Source organism: Pinus tabuliformis, chromosome 8 (assembly GCF_031772625.1).
Source record: "Pinus tabuliformis cultivar Carrire ecotype Pingquan chromosome 8, CPIR1, whole genome shotgun sequence".
NCBI classification, from domain to species: Eukaryota; Viridiplantae; Streptophyta; class Pinopsida; order Pinales; family Pinaceae; genus Pinus; species Pinus tabuliformis.
The window spans coordinates 1,721,886,547-1,721,901,951 of NC_142294.1; positions in this window are offsets into that span (position 1 = coordinate 1,721,886,547).

Sequence of the window (15,405 nt, forward strand, 5' to 3'; positions counted from 1 at the left end):
GAATTTGGACAAGAGCCCCAATTTTCTTAATATTGAGAAGAAGAAGGACTTGTTGCCTTAATTGACAAAAAAATTGGCAAGTGCATAATTTTTAGAATTTAAAAGAAATGTTATAGATTAGAAATGAGGTGTATCTAACAGTTGCATTTGTATGCATGCTTCTTGGAGAGTCACTAATAAAACAAACACAAGTAAATATCATAATTGAAGACTAGCATTAAGGGGGAGGAGGCATGGGGGACTCATACTTGACCTTACAATCATGAAGAAGTTAAAGGCTTGAATATAAATATGGGAACTGGGGAGATAGAGTCTAATAAACATAGAGGCAAAATGGGAGCTATTAGAAACCATGTGGAGTTTGAAAATGGAGGTGAAAAAGTCATATATTTGATTGTTAAAATCCTAGGAGGAACAAAATCAACTAAACACTCAATTGCTAGAAAGTTTAAATCAGTTGCAGAAGAAAATAAAGATTGGATTGAATTCAATACATGAGGAAGAAGGAAGATCCCATGCAAGGAGGGATAGTCATAGCAGATTTATAAGATAAATAACTGCTACCACTACTCAAAGGCATTATTTTTAACCAACTCATTTAGCCAAAAAGTCATATGCATCTAAAGTACCATGGAACAGCCCATAAGTATCCCTATTTAAACACCACAGAAGAAGACATGAATAAGAAATTTTGAAAGGAGATATTAAGAAGCTTGAGAAATTAATCTTTGATGGTAAAAAAAAAATGGGGGGATATCAATTTGAGTCATCGAGCATTCAATATGGGTTTTCTTTTATTTCCTACCAACATGTCGCATTGCTTGTGAGTCTAGTCCCCAAGGTGGACCAAGCACATTGGTTCTCCATCAATTACTCCATCTAGAAAAACTGAGTGACCTAACTCGACTCTCTGATTTGTGAGGGATGTTATTTCCTCGGAAGTTAAAGCTTGGTTGCTAGGAATAAGAAAGCACTTTCAATTGCATAGCTACTCATGTAATTTAGAGGCTGAGATTGCTATATAATCTACAAGGAAAAACTTTTGTATGGTGGGATCAACGAAAATAAGTTATGCACATCAATGAGAGGAGGATTTATTGGAAGTGGTTCAAGGATAATTTTTATTGGATTACCTTTTATAGCACTATTATGATAATATGCAGGAGTTTTTCGAACTCAAGCTAGGAAATATTACCATGGAAAAATATGATTTTTTTTTCGAGTTGCTATGATATGTGGGGTTTATTAAAGATGAGAAGGTGAAGATAAAAAGGTTCTTAATTCAACTTCCAACATCTTATAGAGACAATATCTAATGTGACAACCCCAAGGCCCTTGAAGAGAGAAACGGGAAAGATAAATACCTATATGATTAGAACAAAGGTAGACCAACTTTTTAGAAGTTTTGGAAAGATAAGAAGAAGGAAAAACTAGATAATATGAAGAAGGGATTTATACCTCATTTATTTAGAAATAGCACTAATACATATCAACAAATTTAGTCAACTTAAAGTGAATACATGAGGGTATAATCCTTGAGGAAAAAGGAAAAACCACCAATCAAGTGTTGGGGATATAAATTGGACAAAATTTGTACCAAGATTTTCTTTTTTTTTCAGAAGAAAAAAAACCATATAGATTATATTAAGGAAATATAATGGCCTTGTATACAGCAAACCGTATTGCCTGGAGACCAAGATTTTCATCATAAGGGACACATAATAATGATTGTGTATAATATGTAGGAGGAAATTGTAATGGAAGAAGTTGGTAATAAAACATCCTAATAATATATAAAACCTTGGGAAATAGATAGGTATATCATTAGGAAAATATGATTGAGGTTGAAGATAATATTGCTAACCAACATGTTTCTATTTTAATTGTTTTGTGAGCAAACCACTGTTACATTTCCCTCAAGTTGGTTAAACAATTTCATTTGGAAAGAAGTAAGCATAAGATAACCATGTTTAGTTCAACTTGCTACTGGGACTAATAGAAATATTAACCAACCTAGATCCATCTTAACTTTAGATCTACCAAGATCTGAGAGGGATCAAATACCTTAAGAGGAAAACCTCTTTTAGAGTGAAGAGATTTGGTCCCTCTAGACGCTTGGTAGATCCAGACTTAAGATTGATCTAGGTTGGTTTATTGGTAATACTCTAATAAATGATATTTAAAATATTAATATTGAATAGTATCTTTTAGTGGCATGATTGAGTGGTTGGAACAATGGGATCCCAAGGCCCAAATTACTTCAACGAGTTACTAATTCACCATGGTAAAGAAAAAACATATGCTCCCCCACGTCATGGAGTAAGTTATAAATTTAAAAATTCTTTTTATAATTTATTATTGTTAATTTTGAAACTTGTACAACTTTCAAACTACATAAATCTAAAAATTACCAATAAAATTAAATAAATCACATAAATCTAAAAGTTACCAATAAAAATTAATTTAGTTAAAATCTATGAAGAATGTAAATGTCAATAACCAAATTTACCTTTAACAATTTTATCACCCTCTTGACGCTTAGTAGATCCATAGTTAAGATGGATATTCACTGGTTTAATTTAAGTTGACATAGTCATTGAATTGATATAAAATAGTTGTGGGAATAATTTTTATTGAAACAAAATTGCAATTGTTGACGGTTTCCATCTTAGTCATGAGTTTTTCCAATTTTTCACCATATTTGAGTTTGTATACTTATTTTCTTGATTTAATATGTAAACAAATTTAAGATATGGAGGAGATGGCCATGAAACAGAGCTTTAGAGTTATCACAAAATTATTATTAATAATTTAATTTAAGTTGAAATATTCATTGAATCGATATAAAATAAATATGGAAATGGTATTTAATGAAACAAAATTGCATTTGTTGACTTTTTCCATTTTATTCGTGATTTCATTCGAGTTTGTATATTATTTTTCTTGATTTAATATATAAATAAATTTAATTTATTGGGTATGTTGAATTAATGTTAATATCCTTTACGTCTTATAAATTCAACATATTGAGATAACATTTAAAAATGTTGACATACAATCTTTCTTACATTATGCCTAACGCTTACACATCTCCCCCATACTGGGTTGTAGAGCACCTCTCGACACAATGAGATTGCCAAAGGTTATCCATTAGATATGAATTATGTCAATAATGTTGCAGATATAAACATCATAACATTTGGATCAAACCATGTTTGCATTGGAATGGATTGGATTGAAGTGGATCATGCTATTTTAAATTGTCATAGGAAGACTTTTACTTGTTTTGGCGAACAGGGAAAGTAGAGGATATTAAAACAAATTACAATTTCCATTTCTATAAGGGATGTCCCATCCTTACAGTTGAAGAGATGCTTTAGGAAAGGAGAGTCAATTGTATGAAACTCATGTGAAAGAGCTGGCCAATAACAAAACTCCAAGTGTTGACGAATTTGTTGTGTTGCTGGAGTTTAGGATGTATTTTAGGAAATGTTGGGTCTACCACAAAAAATAAATTAAGATTTATATATTTATTTAATGATTGGATATGCACTATATCAAGGATCCCATACATAATAAGTGCATTAATGTTGAAGAAGTTGCAAATGTAGTTAGAAGAATTGGTAAAAGATGGGGTATATATGCTTAAGTGTCTCACCTTGGGGAGAACTTGTGCTCTTTGTAAAGAAGAAAGAAGGAATTTTGAGGTTATGTATTTATTTTATATAGCTAAAAAAAGTCACTAAGAGGAATAAATATCCTCAACCAAGAATTGATGACTCATTTGATTAATTAAGAGAAGAAAATATTGTTGGTTGTGGAGCCTGATTATCTTCCTTATTTAGGGGTCTTGTTTTTAGCCATGTTTGGACCCTAGTTCCTCATAGGGGGTGTAAGGGGGAATTTCCCCCATACTATTGTTTCCAAGGGGCCAGGGGGGGCCTACGATGACTCTTTGGAGCCCCCCCTAATAGGGCTTTAGGCGCTACACCTTGAAAAGATTTGTTTGGAAACTTTTCCTTCTAAATATTGTAATTTCATAGTCAATATGGATCATTCATTTAGACAATATGTTAGAGTTTCTTTCCCTAGAATGTGAGGTAATTTTATTGTGGTTGTGTATCATTGAGAAAGAATTGTGATTGAGAGGGAGGAGACTGTGAGAGAGAGAAGAGGAGGCTGCAATGGATGTCTTGCAGGTTGTAATCACTCCACTTTTTTTGGGTGAAATAAAAGGAAGGATTGGCTATTTCTCTATGAACATATCCAAAATTGGGTTAACCATGTATATTAATATCTCCTTTGTATTGTTTCAATTGTTTTTTTTTTTTATTTTTTTATTTATTTTTTTTTTTTTTTTTTTTTTTTTTTTTTTTTTTCTGAATTAGTCTACTTCTATATTAATACAAAAATATGGTTATAGAGAGGCCTAGGTCTTAAGAGTTCTAGCCCGTGAGACGGCATGCTTACAAAAATTGCTTGAAAAACTTACCAGAAGTCCTACATGATGACTTACTTTGAGACTTGAGATCACTGAAAATTGTAACTGAAGACTGGGACATATTAAAAGGAACAGCGCATCCACTACCAAGACAGTGACCCATAAACAGATTGAACCAAGACGTGACCAAAGAAACTGGAAAATGCCGCCCACGCAGGGGAAACCGGCGAGTCAAAAATTGAAAAATACCTGATTTTGAGAACTAAAAATATGAAATGACTGTGAATCTAGAAGGGATTGAGTGACCTCTTACAACCGTTGAACAAAAACCAGAGGGTGCGGACCTGTTCAATCTTCATGCGATGTTGGAGGCGATTCTTCAACAATGCGGCAACCAAATTGATCTGGATCTTCAAACTCAGAGGGGTTGGCCCTCCTTACTTGAAGGACCACCACCTGCAAGAGCACTCAGACCTGCGAGAGTGCTTGAACCGGCATGGTTGGTCAGAGCCAGAGTGGTAGAGCCGCCTAAATCCTCTCTCTGAGTGGTCGCATTCTGCGAGGATTCAATCTGACCTTCCATCCTTGGTACCATAGTATCCCCTGGACTGATAGCCCCCGAACCCACAGTATCCTCACACAACTCTACAGTTACGGACGCAACAACTGTCGAATTACCAAGAGTGTAAGGGAAGCGGAAGCGAGTAGTATGAGAATCGGACTGGTGAGAGCACACTTCAGTGAGGAACAGCCCTCGACCCCTGCCACGACCACTTCTGGTCACAGGGCACCTATCAAAACAGAAATCTGAAGCCTCAGACGAAGGGTCCGTGGATGTGGAGGAACGCTGGCCGGAGACATGGCCTCGGGAGCTTCCTCTTCGGCAACTCATCCTTGAGCGCAGTCTCGGCATTTTGAAGTATGCTGGAGGAACAGAACAAACAGCTGTTGAGGGAACTGAGAGGGGGCGTTCAAGGAGGATATAGAAAGGATTGTTTAAAGCATGAAAGCCCTTGTGAATGTCGACGCCTTGATACAGAGACGGACCATACCTTGGATTATCGTCAACCGTGCTGAACCAGCCTAAGTGCAAGGGAGGAATGAATAACAAGCAGAGCATCATTACCGATATACTAACACACTGGCGGGAGGAAGTGAGTTGTGTTGATGCAACATTTAAGTTGATGGCATGAAACATTAACTCCATTCTCATGCGATGCCGGCTAGCATTTGTAATGAGCCACGTGCCCACCATTCTCGCTGCCAACGTACTGCCCTCTTGATTATACACCCGCATCCAGGGGTTTCATTCTATATTTTTATTTATGCATTCATTTTGATTTTATTACTAACAACTGGTATTAGAGCTATTATTGTAGGTTTTAACCCTGTACAGAAATTACCTGCATACAAATTCTTAAACAAAGAAAATAAACAATGCGAGAGCATAACCCATAAAACACATATGCACAGAGATTTTTCCCTGGATCCCAAAACCGGGACTACCAGCTTGATTTTTCATTATGTTCCTTTCAATGTTACAATACATATTTATACATGCCGAAGCATCCAATACCATAGACCGAAAAACCATCGCGTCCAATACCATGTGCGAAAATCATGCACAAAACCATAGGTAGGTTCGCCCAACCTAATATAGGGTCCAAAAAAATTTTCCCGGGGCGCTGCCCCGGACCCCGTAGAGGGGGGCTACCCGCCCCCCTCAAACCCCCTGTGACCCCCCTGCTGCGCAATCGGCGCAACGAAGGGGGGCTACCCCCCCCCCCCCCCTCTAACCCCCCATTTAACTACATAGGTTAGTCGTGGAAAGAATATAACACAACCCAACAGTCTCCCACTTGTTGTTTTCTTTCCACAGGAGAGCTTAGTCATTTTTCCAGCCCTGAAACACCCTTTGTTTCTCTACACCAAGAGAACCTCTCAGAGCTCACAGATTTTGTCAATGCATCTGCAGTATTCTTCAAAGTGTCCACCTTTACCAGCAACACCTTTTTGTCTTCTATCATATCCCTCACAAAGTGATACTGAACATCAATGTGCTTTGTCTTTGAATGATAAGCAGGGTTCTTTGCCAAGAAAATTGCACTTTGGCTGTCACAGTCTATTCTTATAGCTCCCTGTACTAACCCCATACTTGAACACAATCTCTGCAACCAAACTGCTTCCTTGCTTGCATGAGTGGCTGCCATGTATTTTGCCTCTGTAGTTGATAGTGCCACTACAGATTGTTTCTTACTCATCCAACTGACTGCACCTCCAAATAGGTTAAACACATACCCACTTGTAGATCTTCTCTGATCCAGATCTCCAGCCCAGTCTGCATCAACAAAACCATGAATATCCAACACTCTGTCCAATCTTGGTCTTCCTTGGTAGCACAAACCATAATCACTAGTGCCACGCAAATACCTGAAAACCCGCTTCACTGTTGTCCAGTGCTCCTTCCCAGGTTTTGCCATAAACTTGCTCAATACTCCCACTGCATGTGCAATGTCTGGTCTAGTACAGACCATTGCATACATCAGGCTACCGACTGCACTTGCATATGGAACACGGGACATGTCCTCTTCCTCTTCTTGTGTCTTGGGACACTGTTCAGCAGATAACCTCACACCTACAGGAATAGGAACCTTCACCAGTTTACTATCCTGCATATTAAACCTCTGCAGTATTGTCTCGACATACTTCCTCTGGTTTAACCAGAGCTTCCTATTTGCCCGATCTCTTTTAATTTCCATGCCCAAAATATAGTTTGCAGCACCAAGATCTTTCATGTCAAATTTGGAGGACAATTGGGTTTTCAAATCCTGGATAATTTCTTTGTCATTTCCAACCAGCAACATATCATCCACATACAAGACCAGATAAATAACACGGTCACCAATTAATTTAAAATACACACAATGATCTGCTTTGCTTCTAGTGAAGCCAAGTCCCCGTATAAATGTATCAAATTTCTGATACCACATCCTTGGTGACTGTTTTAACCCATACAGAGACTTCTTTAACTTGCATACCAGTTCTTTCTTACCCTTCACTGCAAAGCCTTCAGGTTGCCTCATGTAGATTTCCTCTTCCAAATCCCCGTGAAGAAATGTTGTCTTCACATCCATCTGTTCTACCTCAAAATCAAAAGCAGCAGCAACAGATAAAAGTAATCTAATAGAAGCTACCTTGGCAACAGGAGAAAAAATATCACCAAAATCAATTCCCTGCACCTGGGAATAACCTTTTGCTACCAACCGAGCTTTGTATTTCTCCACCTTTCCTTCTGCATTAGTCTTCTTCTTGAACACCCATTTGTTGCCAATGGGTTTCCTTCCAGCTGGAAACTCTACCAGATCCCAAGCCTCATTTTTGTGCAAAGGTTCCATTTCATCAACCATGGCCTCTTTCCAGAGTTTTCCATCCTCTGAATCTACTGCTTCCTTCACAGTTCTGGGATCATCATCAGTAACAGACAAAACAAAATTTGAACTGAAACCAGATGGACTATACCTTTCTGGCTGCCTTCTTTCTCGACCTGATCTTCTCACAGCCGGAGTTTGTGGCTCTTCATCTTCTGATTCCTCCTCTGCTACAGAGTCTGATTCTTCCTCCTTTGGCTCAAACTCTATCTTCTCAGGTTCCTTTGGTTGGACTTCATGTTGAATAACATCTTTTACCTCTCTGAACACCACATCTCGGCTGTACACAACCTTCCATGTGACTGGGTTCCAAAGCTTATAACCCTTTAAACCATCCTTATACCCAATAAAGATGCACTTTTCAGATTTACTATCCAACTTGGTTCGTTTCTCCTTTGGAACATGTACATATGCATCACATCCAAATACCCTCAGATGTGAAAGAGAGGGTTTCTTACCAGTCCATACTTCTTGTGGAGTCTTATCCTCCAACGCTGATGAGGGTGATCTGTTGATCAGGTAACGTGCAGTATCTACCGCCTCTGCCCAGAATTCATGTCCTAACCCGGCACCACTAAGCATGCTTCTTGCCCTTTCCATCAACGTCTTGTTCATTCTTTCTGCGACTCCATTTCGTTGAGGTGTATATCGAGTAGTCTTCTGCAGTGCTATACCACACTTCTTACAAAATTCTTCAAATTCCTTTCTGCAAAATTCTCCACCATTATCTGTCCTCAGCACCTTTATCTTCTTCTCTGTCTGATTTTCCACCAGAGCCTTAAATTCTTTAAACCTGTCAAAGACTTTAGATTTCTTCTTAAGGAAATATATCCATGTATTCCTTGAGAAGTCATCTATGAATGATACATAGTACACAGACTTACCCATTGATGGAACCTTCACAGGTCCAAACACATCACTGTGCACAAGCTCTAATATCTGTTTCGTCCTCTTACCACCAGAGGGGAAACTCACTCGATTCTGCTTCCCATACACACAATTTTCACAGAAATCAAAATCCAGAGAGCTATCATTCATACCTTCTACCATACCTTTACCATGAAGTATTCGAAGGCACTTCTCTCCAATATGTCCAAGCCTTTGATGCCACAACATGGTCTTCTCTCCAGAGACCACTAGATTTTCTACTCCATTTTTAGGAACCATAGAACTATTGCACCCATCAACAACAGTGCTACTGTTATGAAACCAGCTCACAAAAAGATAGAAAAGAGAGATTCACGCCTTAGAATTCAGCCTCTTCGAGGGGGCAACCTCCTTCACATTACATAAATGAACAATTCTTGGATGATACAAATGAAAATACCTCCTTTCTATATATAGGAGTCTAAGTGGTCCCAATACAATCAGAGCCTACATAACAATAATATTGTAGGGCACAACAAAAACAATAGTGGGATTCTATGTGGCACAATAGTAACAATATGGGCACTACATGGGTACATCAATATAAATAAGGGGTATAACTACAATAGTAATGGGGTAATCACTAGTATTATAGGGACCCAACATGCCCCTCTCCTTCAAAAAAGTGTTGTCCTCAACGCTTGAGTAGTTCAGGATACTTCTGCATAAAATTCTCATCCTCCCATGTGGAATCTTCAGCGGATAAGTTCTTCCACTTGATAAGATACTCTGAAATTGATCGATTTCGTAGCTGTCGAGTTCTTGTTTCTATAACTGCTTCTGGTTCCAATATAATTTTTCCTTCTTCGTCAAGTTCTGGCAATATTGTTTGAACTGGGAGCTTGTCGCCTATAACCTTCTTTAAACATGAAACATGGAAAACTGGGTGCAATCGAGAAGCTGCAGGAAGCTCCAATTTGTATGCCATAGTACCAATCTTTTGCAACACCTTGTACGGACCATAATACTTTGGTGATAATTTATTATCCTTCTTAGCTTGCTTGAGGGACATTTGCTTATATGGTTGTAGCCGTAGGAATACCCAATCACCTACATCAAAACTTCTTTCACTGCGATGTTGATCTGCCTGTTGTTTCATTCTATTCTGTGCCAACACGAGGTTATCCTTTAAGAGTTGGAGGACTTGTTGTTGATGTTCGATGTGATGTTCCACTGCCTGAACCTTAGAATTTTCTCTTAAATATGATGTGATGGATGGTGGTTGATACCCATAAAGTGCCATAAATGGGGTCATTTTTGTTGTTGTATGAAAGGAAGTGTTATACCACCATTCAGCCAGAGGCAACCATTTGACCCATTGTGTCTGTTTATCAGATACAAAGCAACGAAGATATCCTTCCAAACATTTGTTTACTATCTCAGTTTGCCCATCAGATTGAGGATGATAAGATGAGCTATGAGCTAACTGAGTACCAAGACAAGAAAATAATTCTGTCCAAAAATTTCCAGTGAAAATGGGATCTCTGTCACTTACAATAATCTTTGGGTTTCCATGTAGCTTTTGAACTGTTTCCATAAATGCAGTAGAAACTGTACTGGCTTTAAATGGATGTGATAATGCACAAAAGTGTGCATACTTGGTAAGTCTGTCAACTACCACCATGATGACACTCTTTCCCTCAGACTTGGGTAAACCTGTGATAAAATCCATTGAAACCTCCTCCCAACGTTGGCTTGGAATGGATAAAGGTTGTAATAGACCCGGTGTCTTAATTGTTTCAACTTTATTTTGCTGGCAAACCAAACATTCTGCCACAAACTTTTGAATATCTGATTTAAGGCCATCCCAAAAAAATTCCTTCTTAACCCTGTGGTAAGTTTTTAAAAATCCTGAGTGCCCTCCTAAGGGAGAAGTGTGCAATTCCATAAGAATCTTTTGTTTTAGCTGGGAATTCTTACAGAGGTATAAGCGATCTTTGTACCATAACGAATCATTTTTCCAGCTAAATGTATCAGAAGTACTGGAATCTTGTTGTAGCTTTTGAATAAGTGCCCACACTTCTTCGTCATTCTTCCATTCCTCCCTTGCTTCGTTTATCCAATCTGGTTGGATAATAGAAATGGCACACAACAATGCTTCCACATCCTCATCCTTTCTTGAGAGTGCATCTGCCACCACATTTTGCTTCCCTTTTTTGTAGATGATTTCAAAGTCATAACCCAACATCTTTGTGACCCACTTTTGTTGCTCTTCAGAGGATAATCTTTGTTCTAAAAAGTATTTAAGGCTATCATGATCCGTTTTTACCTTGAAGTGTCTTCCCATTAGGTAGGGTCGCCATTTCTTAAGTGCATGGAGTATTGCCAACATTTCCTTCTCATAAATAGCTTTTCTTAAAAACTTTCCCTTGATTGGACGACTTTCAAAAGCAATGGGTCTTTCATCTTGCATTAGAACAGCACCAATTCCATTTCCTGAAGCATCACATTCCACAATAAAGGTTTTTGTGAAGTCCGGTGTAGCTAAGACCGGTGCTTGGCACATTGCCTCTTTAAGATGTTCAAAGGCCTTTGTTGCTTCCGAAGTCCATGAAAATGAATCTTTCTTCAATAATGTTGTTAGAGGTGCTGCTATTCTCCCATAATTCTTAACAAACTTGCGATAATACCCTGTCAACCCAAGAAATCCTCGCAGATGCTTTATGGATGTGGGGATTTTCCATTCCTTAATGGCTTTAATTTTGCTAGGGTCTACCTTAACTCCTTCATGAGATACAATATGACCCAAATATTCCACCTCCTGGACTCCAAAGAAACATTTGGATCTTTTTGCATATAATTGTTTCTCCTCCAATAGTTGTAGCACCCTGTCAACATGTTCAACATGATCCTTCCAAGACTTGCTGTAGATTAGTATATCATCAAAAAATACTAACACAATTTTCTAAGGAATGGTTTGAAAATTGAATTCATCAAACCTTGAAATGTTGAAGGTGCATTGGTAAGGCCAAAAGGCATGACCAAAAATTCATAATGACCCTCATGAGTTCTAAATGCTGTTTTCGGAATGTCTTCAATCTTCATTCTGATTTGATGATATCCCGAACGAAGATCCAACTTGGTGAAGTAAATTGATCCATGCAATTCATCCAGTAATTCATCAATAACAGGAATGGGGAACTTATCTTTAATAGTGAGCTTGTTGAGCTCCCTATAATCTGGACACATGCGCCATGATCCATCCTTCTTGTGCACCAATACTACTGGAGCTGAGAAAGAACTTTGACTCGGTTGAATTATACCAGCCTCTAGCATTTCTGCAACCATACGTTCAATTTCACTTTTTTGGACATATGGATATCTGTACGGCCTGATGTTTGGAGGAACACTTCCTGGAATCAGATGAATAGCATGATCATGATCACGCATAGGTGGGAGACCTTTGGGAGTCTCAAATACCTTGGAATGATTGTCCAGGACTTTTTGGAGATCTGGAGAAATAGATGATTCCAATGTGGAAACATCTAGCGAACATAATTGTGCAATTACACCTCTTTGCTCCTTTTTTAGAAGCTTTGTCATTCCATTAGAGCTGATTATCTTTCCTGGTTTCCCTGCAATACCCCTTAATTCAACTTCCTTTCCTTCCACAGAAAATTTCATGAAAAGTTCTTGAAAATTAAAAGCTATTGTACCCAAGGATTGTAGCCATTGGACTCCTAGTACAACATCAGCACCTCCCATTGGAATGGAAAGCATTGGGCTAGTCAATACATATTCTCCCATGGATAGCTTGATATTATGGCACTTTCCAGAACAATTTATTGTTCCTCCATTTGCAATCATCACTTGACACTCTGGTGCTGGATATAGGAAGCAATTCAATTCTTTTGCTACCCTACAATGAATAAAATTGTGGGTGCTTCCTGAATCAATCAACACTATTACCTTTTTCTTCTTGATTTGTCCTTCTATCTTGATGGTTTGAGGAGTGGTAATTCCTGCCAATGCATTACAAGATATGGTTGGATTTATTTGTTCTTCATCTAGGCTTTGTTCCTGGAATATATCCTCTTCTTTTGACCTTTCTTGCTCCTTTTCTTCTTCCTCTTCACAATCTATGTAGAATAATTTCTTCTCAGCACACTTATGACCTTTTGTGTATTTGCTATCACAATTGTAACAAAGCCCTTTTGCTCTTTTTTCTTCCAATTGTTGTGGTGTCAACCTTGTAGGTTGTGGAAGACTATGGGCAACAACACTTCCTTCTTTATAGTTGTGAATGGTATGCTTCCTAGTTGCCATAATTTTGCTTTCCATTTTTCTTGCTAACCTGAATGCCTTCTCTAATGAATCAGGTTCCCAAAGGCGCACATCATGTTGGATATTATCCTTTAAAGACCCTATGAACACATCAATCCTATGCTCTTCTGGAATATCTTTTACCCTTATGTTCAATTTTTGGAACTCCTCAATGTGCTCCATTATTGAACCCTTTTGTTTGAGACTTATCAATTGGCTAAAAAAAGTGTTGCTTTTTGTATCCTCATAATGTGCTATCAATTCTTCCGTAAAAATTGCCCAAGTGATAAATTGTTTACGAGAACAAAGCCATTGATACCATACAAACTGATTTGGTTCCAAATATAAAGTTGCCATACGTACCTTTTGTGTGTTTTGCACATTATTGAGATCGAAAAATTGCTCCATCTGTAATATCCATGTGGCGGGATCCTTGCCATCAAACTTCCTCATATCGATTTTTGGAACATGGTGAGTCTTTGATCCAACATTAGAGTCTATGGAATCATGATTAACATTTCTTTTGTTCTCATCATGAGTTTCCTTTACTACCTTTTCACCATTAGTGACCCTTTCTTGTAGCAACTTCTTCAATTCTTCCATGTTTGTATTCAAATCTATCTTCAAATTTGCCATCGAATCCTCCATCTTAGCTTCCATGCCCTTTATCTTAGATTCCATGCCATTTACCTTAGATTCCACGCCACTTATCTTAGCTTCTGTTAGCTTTTGTGAGCGTGACATTTGTTGCACTTGTTCTTGTAATTTTGATATATCATGTAGCATTTCTTCCTCTTCTTCATGAGTCATGCTAGAGCTTTCAGGTTCCTTACTAGGTGTTTGCATTTTCTTTCCTCGGGGCATCAGTTACCGATAATAATGCTTTACTATGCCCTTTAAATTCCGTTAAACCAAGCTTACACAAAAATTAAAAAAAAAACTACACACCTTTTTTCACTTAATAGAAGCCTGATATTGAATCTGATGTATCTCTGTAATTTCGGATCATCCAATTCTGAAATTGCTACCTGTAGTAGCCTTCTGCGTCCTCTTTCCAATGCCACAAGTCTGAGCCAAATTGGATTCTCCAAGGAAGAGTTATGTGAAATCTCCCACGGTGACTTGATTTTAGACTGGTTCAGTAGAGCGAAGTTGTACGACGTACCACGAGTCACTGTTTCGACCTTTGGATCTGAAAAACACCCACAAGAAACTACAGTCCGTCCTCTTTCTGTAAATTCTTACGAAACTTCAATCCGATGCTCAGAAAGAAAGTTATGACAATTTTCCCCAGGTCACCTGTTTTGAGTGTAATTCAGGAGTCATCAAAAAGACCAACTTCCTGAGATCATATCTCCGACAATATCGCGCGAAAAGCTCTGAAATTCGGACCCAAGGTTCAGCGCGATGTCTTCTCAAATGGGTTTTTTTTTGCGACTTCTGAAACGTCACAAAAAAAAAGTTATAGCGAAAATTCCACGATGACCTGTTTGGAGCAGCGAAACCCTAGAATCCAAAGCTCTGATACCAAATGTTATGAAACCAGCTCACAAAAAGATAGAAAAGAGAGATTCACGCCTTAGAATTCAGCCTCTTCGAGGGGGCAACCTCCTTTACATTACATAAATGAACAATTCTTGGATGATACAAATGAAAATACCTCCTTTCTATATATAGGAGTCTAAGTGGTCCCAATACAATCAGAGCCTACATAACAATAATATTGTAGGGCACAACAAAAGCAATAGTGGGCTTCTATGTGGCACAATAGTAACAATATGGGCACTACATGGGTACATCAATATAAATAAGGGGTATAACTACAATAGTAATGGGGTAATCACTAGTATTATAGGGACCCAACTGCTACCTTGCAGCTTGTACAGAGTTCCAATCCGAACTCCCCGCATCAATATCAGTGCTCCTCGAACCATCTTGCAGGTATCTTTCTCGAACACCGTCTTTACACCTACATCATCCAACTTGCTTACAAAAATCAGATTTCTGGCCAATGCAGGAATATGTAGAACACCCGGAAGTGTTCTAACCCTTCCACCTTGCAACTTCAACTTTACTTTTCCCCGACCAATGATTCTAGCCTTCCTATCATCTCCTAAGAAGACATCACCACCATCGTATTTCTCATACTCGCAGAACCACTCTCTATGGGGAGTGAAGTGAAAGGATGCACCTGAGTCAATCAACCATGCCTCATGATCTACATGTGTACTTGAAGAAGCCAAGTACACATCCCCACCTTCATCTGAGGTGGTTTTCGCCTCTGCAGAAGGAGCATCATCAGATCCCTGTCCTTTATCAGGAGCTTTAGATTTACAATCCCTTCTG